This window comes from Rhyacophila brunnea, unplaced genomic scaffold (assembly GCF_057557595.1).
Source record: "Rhyacophila brunnea isolate RB1 unplaced genomic scaffold, BYU_Rbru_1.0 scaffold_21, whole genome shotgun sequence".
Classification (NCBI taxonomy): Eukaryota; Metazoa; Arthropoda; class Insecta; order Trichoptera; family Rhyacophilidae; genus Rhyacophila; species Rhyacophila brunnea.
Window position 1 is genome coordinate 22,095,277 of NW_028232871.1, and position 7,242 is coordinate 22,102,518.

At 34.1% G+C, this 7,242-nt stretch overlaps 1 long non-coding RNA gene across 1 annotated transcript; it reads left to right on the top strand.

Annotated features, from left to right (window-relative positions):
- The first annotated feature begins 398 nt into the window (after positions 1 to 398).
- On the top strand, positions 399 to 5,689 carry LOC147070848 (uncharacterized). Its single transcript, XR_015070893.1, has 5 exons — positions 399 to 733; positions 2,561 to 3,308; positions 4,410 to 4,592; positions 4,862 to 5,015; positions 5,402 to 5,689. It is a non-coding gene; the product is annotated as an uncharacterized LOC147070848 (long non-coding RNA).
- Positions 5,690 to 7,242: the final 1,553 nt, after the last annotated feature.

The window sequence follows — 7,242 nt, forward strand, 5'->3', positions numbered from 1 at the left end:
ATAATTTTGGTCCGCGTACTATGTACGATATAAAACAGGTATAGTACGCCCAAAATACTATAATTTTGAATATCGTACTATAATTTAATATAAAAGGGAACCTGCGGCCCGCGGCGGAATATTTTTCCTAAAAAAAAACGATCCGACTATGAAATATTGGGAACCTGCGGCCCGCGGCGAAATATTTTTACACACTACTAAATTCTCCGTTATTTTTTTTTCTGAGTTACAAAAAACCTATACATTTTTAACAGATGACAACGCGTACTATATTTTATTCCCAAATACTATAATTTTGGAGGCTCTGTACTATAATTCCACTTTCAAAATATGGCAGCACTGATCCCAATCCATAGTTGTTGTCTATGGGCTCAATAACTATATTAGTCTATGGACTCAATGTTGCTTGGATTTTTTGACACAACATAAAAGTACCAAATAATAATATCATACAAAGAGATTTATTAAGAGCATATTAGACTAGACTGACTAGAGTGTATAGTGATACGTATTATTACAAAGTTTGAAAATTGATGCTGCAAGCTTTATTACTAAAGTAATAGAAATGGACAAATATTATTATCAGGATCAGGTTATCGTCAATCACGAAAGCTGTAGGGCGTGCATGAGGGTTGATGATGGGTGTGTTGATTTGTCCAAAGTGATAGACATTAAAGATACCGAATCGCAACAGACTCTTGCATATATTTTTAATAAGTGTACCGCTTTGGAGGTAATTAACATTTGTCAGTTCAATTCAATTATAATAATATATAGGTATAATCTAAGGCCAAACGGCCTTTTATCCTCCTCATCTGTAGTACTCGCGTTTGTATACCTATTAACGAAGAGCGCATAGCTCTTTGTCGTGGGTCTGAAGAAAAAATGAAAAAGAAATGGGTAAAATAGGGGATATACAGTGGTTTCTCCTTCGAATTGACTTAGTCAGCACTGCGGATATTTTATTTTTTATATCTATTTTGATGGAGAGGGTACCATATGGCCTCCTTTTTTGTCTCCTACTGTAGGGAAAAAATATAGGCTAAGAAGACTTTAAGGGTAGCATTGCTCGTGGTCTCGAAAATTTGGTGGGGATAGCTGGATCGTAATTGTTGAGATCTTTGATCGACTGCTTTGGGAAGTCTGCTATCATGAAACTGTAGATTTTTTTAGAAAGTTTCAAGACATGGTCGTAAATGGTTTCTACGTTCAAGGTCTCTATGAAGAGTGGTATTGCGTAAAAACCATGTGTAATTGTCTGTCACCAAGGAAAGAGTATAGAACTTTTATTATCTGAGGTTCAAGACCAGCTTCGAAAAGTTTAACTATAGTGCCTTCAATCCATACTTCATCTGTCTAAGGAGAGACCAGTTGTGAAATGGTGGTGATTGAATCCATCAACAATGAATTCGGTGACCCGCAGTAACTGATGATTAGTAGAATGGCTGGCTCGAAAACCATGTTGCTCATCTGGAATAAGTTTTTTGTCTCTGACAGGAGATTCTATTTGTGATTTAATGACTTGTTCTAATAATTTGCTCATAGCTGGGACCAAGCTGATTGGTCGATGATTTGCAGGGAGTGAATGGTCTTTTCCTGGTTTGGGAATTAAAATTATATCTGCTGATTTCCAGGAGGTAGGAAAATGAGCTTGCTCGAGGCATGCATTAAAAATATTGGTTAGAGCAGTGGCGCCGCTATCGGGAAGATGTTTTATTGTGCTATTGTTTATTTCATTGTTTTTGGGAGCCTTGTGGTATTTAAGGCGCTTAATCCTGAATTCTACTAGGGTAATAAGGAGAGGTTGAGATTCAATAATCTCTGCTAGATCAACAATTGTATTATACAGTCGAACTCGGTTATTACGACCTCGGATGTAATGAGGAAACATTCGTTGACATTTTGGTTTATGATTTTCTTCTTACATTTATTGACTGTTATAACGAGTAACTTATCGGATATACCGAGCTAAAATACTGTTAATGTGTCAATCGTTTTAAAACATTTCGACCCTAAGCAATAAGATCCGATCAGACAGGATGCCGCCAGGGTCGGATTACGTTTATGACACTAGTTAAGTGTCTAAGTACCTACCTAATTGATGTTTCGCTGACAATAATAAAAAAAGTATCCACGCATATGGTTGAAAAAACAACTTCATTTGTAGTTTATGAATGCCATGCTTGTTTCTGGGATTTTTACGATGGTTTTCAGATTTTTTTTTTCCGACTTTTTGTGCAATGTGACCACTCATTTAAACATACATATTCTCTGATATAACGAGTAACGCTTATAACGAGCAAATTCAGTCGGTCCCATCTTCCTCGTAATAACCAATGTATTAATATTAGGGCAGCAGGTCAATGAGATTTATTTTCGACTTTTTGCGTAATGTGACCGCTCATTTAAAAATACCTATTCTCTGATATAACAAGTAACGCTTATAACGAGCAAATTCAGTCGGTCCCATCTTCCTCGTAATAACCAATGTATTAATATTAGGTCAGCAGGTCAATGAGATTTATTTTTTAAACCGACCTGTGTTTATTTCTCCTTATAGGTTTCAACCGAAGATGGGCTTCCTAAAAATGTCTGTCAAAGCTGCGCTAAAAAACTACAGACTTCATATGAATTTCGTTTGCAGTGCGAAAAAAATGATTTAATCATGCGAAATATAATTGCGAATAGTACATCGTCATTGGAAGATGATAATATTATATTAGTGCATATTGATGATAGTGACGAGGAAATCGAACATGCAGTAGATGCGGCGAAACCTTTCAAAATTTTACCAATAAATGAAAACAATACAGTCCTAAAAACTACTTATCAATCTGAAAACAAACAGAACTTCAAAATCAACTCTAAATTGAAAAACAACCTGTTGGAAAAACCTAAATTTGACTGTAAAACATGTCACAAAGCTTTTGTTTTGAAATCGGCACTTTCTGAACATTTAAAAGTCCATAATGTTTTTGAATGCCTGCAATGTTCTGAAACTTTTCAAAATGAGAACAATTTATTGAATCATATGAATATGGCCCATAAAAATGACGCAAGTGCTTTTAATTCAAAATTAAAAGGACATAAAACATGCCTACAGTGCAATGACATATTCAGATCCCACGATGAATATATCACTCATATGAGAACAGTAGTTCATGATAATATTGCTGATGTATTCTGTTGCAAAATATGTATGGAAACTTTTACCCGAAAACTGGACTTCCACACGCATTTCGTACAACATCCGATAAAGGAGAGAATTATCCTAGATAAACCTTACTTATGTATATATTGTAATAAATGTAAGTACTTTCATTAATGGTAACATTTAAATTGTACGTATTACATTTCACCGTAGCACAGCTCGCCGTGAGCTTTCTTATCGGAAAGAGATGACTATATTATATGGTCATCTCTATAGCACCAATTTCAGACAATAATCTTCCTTCAAGAATGAAAACCTAACCTAACAAATAATCCATTTAGACATGAATTTTATCTCAGTACTCTACGACCCAAAGAGGTTGGACGGTCTTTAATATACGACCATATATTTCCAATACAACATTTCACGGTGAAGTGTGATACGGCGAACTGCATACGTACAGATTTCCGGACACGTTCATTAATATCCTTAGCCAACCAACCCAGACACCCAACTATTAATAATTAGATTCATTGTAAATTTAGTTTTTTGTTAGAATTCCATTTTACAAAATGATATAAATTACATTAAATTATATAGGCTGGTTTATTAATCGATAGTTATTTCTGTTGTCACACTATTATCAAGATTGCTAATAAGTAATATAATATAAGTTTAGAATAAATACATGGTATCATTATACGCCTACAATGGCCGATCGGCTTATAATTTAGTCAGTCCCAAGTTCGAATCCTGTATCTGGCAAATACACATATTATTTTTCAATTTGTATTTGGAGTCGGAGTATGGAGCTAAGAAGTGGCTAACATCCATTTCTCGTATAAACTAAAATATGTCAATACGAACCTTCAATCTGTGAAGGCTCATACTACGATCCTATATGGATCGGACACAGTCAAAAAAAGAAAATTATGACATACATAGTATCACTTATTTCTGAGGATCCTCTGCATAGCATCTACGCACGCTACTGGTAAGAATGTAGATATAATGCTCCGACATTAGTAAATGATGATCAAAAATAACCTCTGGAACCCAAAAATTTATTGACGGTTTTTGTTACAAAACAATCAAGCAGTTCTCACAGTTCTGGGATTTGGTTCCATTTTTATCTCTGGTTTTAACAATTCAGCGACGATATGCCATTTGCAAAGAAATAAATTATATGATAATTTACATGATGTATTTTATAAGATGAATGATACAAATTATTTGTCATTTGATTCCATGTTTTCAGCATTGAAATTCCTGAACGGGCTGATTACTCATATACAAACACACAGAGATAGCAAATCTTATCTGTGCTCAGAATGTGGCAAGCATTTTGGAACACTGGGTAATCTAAAGATGCACATTATCAGTCACTCTACGGCTACACCCTTCGCCTGTCATGTGTGCCCTAAGAAATTCAAGAGTAATGGTAGGTACTAGGCATTTCAGTGGCAAAAACTGGTAACTAAATTGTTTACGTTTACATTTAAAAATAATTTTTAATTATATAATATTCCAATGCCGCAGATAGCGCAGATCAATTAGTTTTTTTGTGCAATCAATAATATAATATTATATGTTGCTAATTGAAGTTTTTGATTTCATGGGAGTTTGAAAATTGATGACACCAAATACTAAGTAAAGTAATAAATAATATTTTTCGAGATATATGTAAATAAAATCATGATTATATTTCAGCATCATTGAAATTACATGTGAACACTCACACGGGTACCAGGCCTTGGGTCTGCGATATTTGCGATAAGTCCTTCAATCATCCCAAAACACTCCGCTTGCATAAAACAATCCACTCAGGCATCAAGAAATTCAAATGTGATACTTGTGACAAAAGGTAATATTGCACTACCTCTTGTGTGTTCCTCACTATATAAAGAAATATATCACTGCGTTAATAATTGCAATGAAGGTTCCCGACTGGTTTTTTTTTAATTTTTATAAATGAAAATATAATTATATATATTCTTTTTAATGCTACAGTAGGCCCAGAGGGTCAATTGCAGTAGTGTAGTTTAGCGTAATCATAATGTATATGAACGACCCACTGAATTCATTTATTCCTCAGCTCCGCTTAATATAACCTTTCCCATAACTTGATCCAATTCATCGCATTGTTTTCAATCACAAGTTTGAAAATCTTCAGTATAATAAACTAATACGGATAATGGAAAATATAATATGTACCGCCATTTTAACATTTTTTTAATTTTTTTCTGACAGGTTTATAGCCCGAGACCACTTGAAAAGACATAGTTTGACACACACCGGAGAGAAGCCGTTTGCATGTCAATATTGCGACAAAAAGTACAACCAAATGTATTGTTTGACTGTCCATTTAAGATCACATGTCGGAGAACATATGTATGAATGTACGGGTTGCGGTGAAAAGTTCTGTCGTAAAAATGAACTAAACAAACATTACCGTAGCTGTTGTAAAACTAACCGCGAGGATGCCGCGGTTTCTGATAAATAGAGTTAACATTATCCTAAATAATATTTTTTAATTAACTATTTCTTTTACTCAACGAATAATTCACAAGATTTAAGAATGTACCATTCTAATTATTGAACATGCATAATTTTGAAAAAATCTTTTTGTAAAAAGTAAGACACCCAGCAGGATCGAACCTGCATCTCATGGGTTTACGCCCCAATCCGCGCATTATCCACTATGTATTTATAAGTATTTTCTATTGGTTATAATATATTTTCTCAGAAGTGTTTTTCAAAATTATGTATGCTAAATAATATTGTTCTATCCCAGTGGTCGGCGTACTTATTAGTCAACAGAGCCAAATATCAACAGTACAACGATTGAGATTTTTTTTCAGAGCCAAGTTTCTTAAACTTATTATATAGGTAGGTACACCTACATAATGATCTTATTTATTAATAAAAATTAAATTGTAGGTAAGGTATCCATAAAATTAATTCATGACAATGACTGACAACCACTTAATGTGAACAATGGCCTTGCATCTCCTTGAAAAGTTTGGGTAAGTCAGGTTTGTATGTTGTTTTTAATTTTAAGCACGATTCCAGGTTCTCATCAATAAAACGACTTCTCAATCTTTCTCTTGATAAGGTTCATGCTTGAAAAAGATTGTTCGCATGAATATGTAGAACCGGAAAGGGTAAGAACAGCAAACGCCAGTTTTTTCAACTGATCATATGAGTGAGGAATACTACTCCAGGTATTTAAAATCATCATGTCTTCCTTCTCCAGGTCTTTCAAAGCAGACTACTAAACTTGTGAAAATGTGACACGTGTTCACATTTGTTTTTCTCCAATATGTCTATATCAGCACAGAGATTTTCAAATTTAGAGCTCCATAATTCTTTATCCATAAGCTTTATCTATAATAGAGTTGATAATCTTAATCACCAATTTCATAACTTTGCAAATGTCTGCGCACAAAGCTCTTCTTGAGGAATGATGCATTGGTAAGCAAGTATCTCGTGATTTTTTTTCTTTCAAAATAGCAACACCCCTCTTTCTTACGCCAGTCATACTTAACTGTTCTGTTGAAATTTACACAATTTTAACGAGTCGTATATGATGTTTTCCATACACTCAATTACAGCATTTGCAATATCCTCTCCACGTGTTTGATATTTGAGCTGCAATAATCCTACAAGTTCTTCTTAAGGACCTGTAGATGAAATAAATCGTACAAAACGAGAAACTTGTGCTGTATTATTTATGTCACAAGGCTCGTTAACTGCTATTGATAAAGCTGAAACCAATTATTTAAGATCTGTGACTTGCTGGTTGGTTATATTCGAAGACATTTTGACTGCTCTATCTTTCACTGTTTTAGTCCGTATGTGGTCAATTGTGGCAGAGCCACACCCAAGGGGCCAAAGAGCTACATGTGGCTCGCGAGCCGCGATTTGCCGTCCACTGTTCTAACCCAATCAAACGTAACCAAGAGATTAAAAAAAGTGACTGGACAAGCAACAAATTATCTAACTACTATCATTTTACTTCAATTATATGACATACATACATATTATCTTTATTTTTAAATATCTTTAATTATTATATTATCTTAAAATAT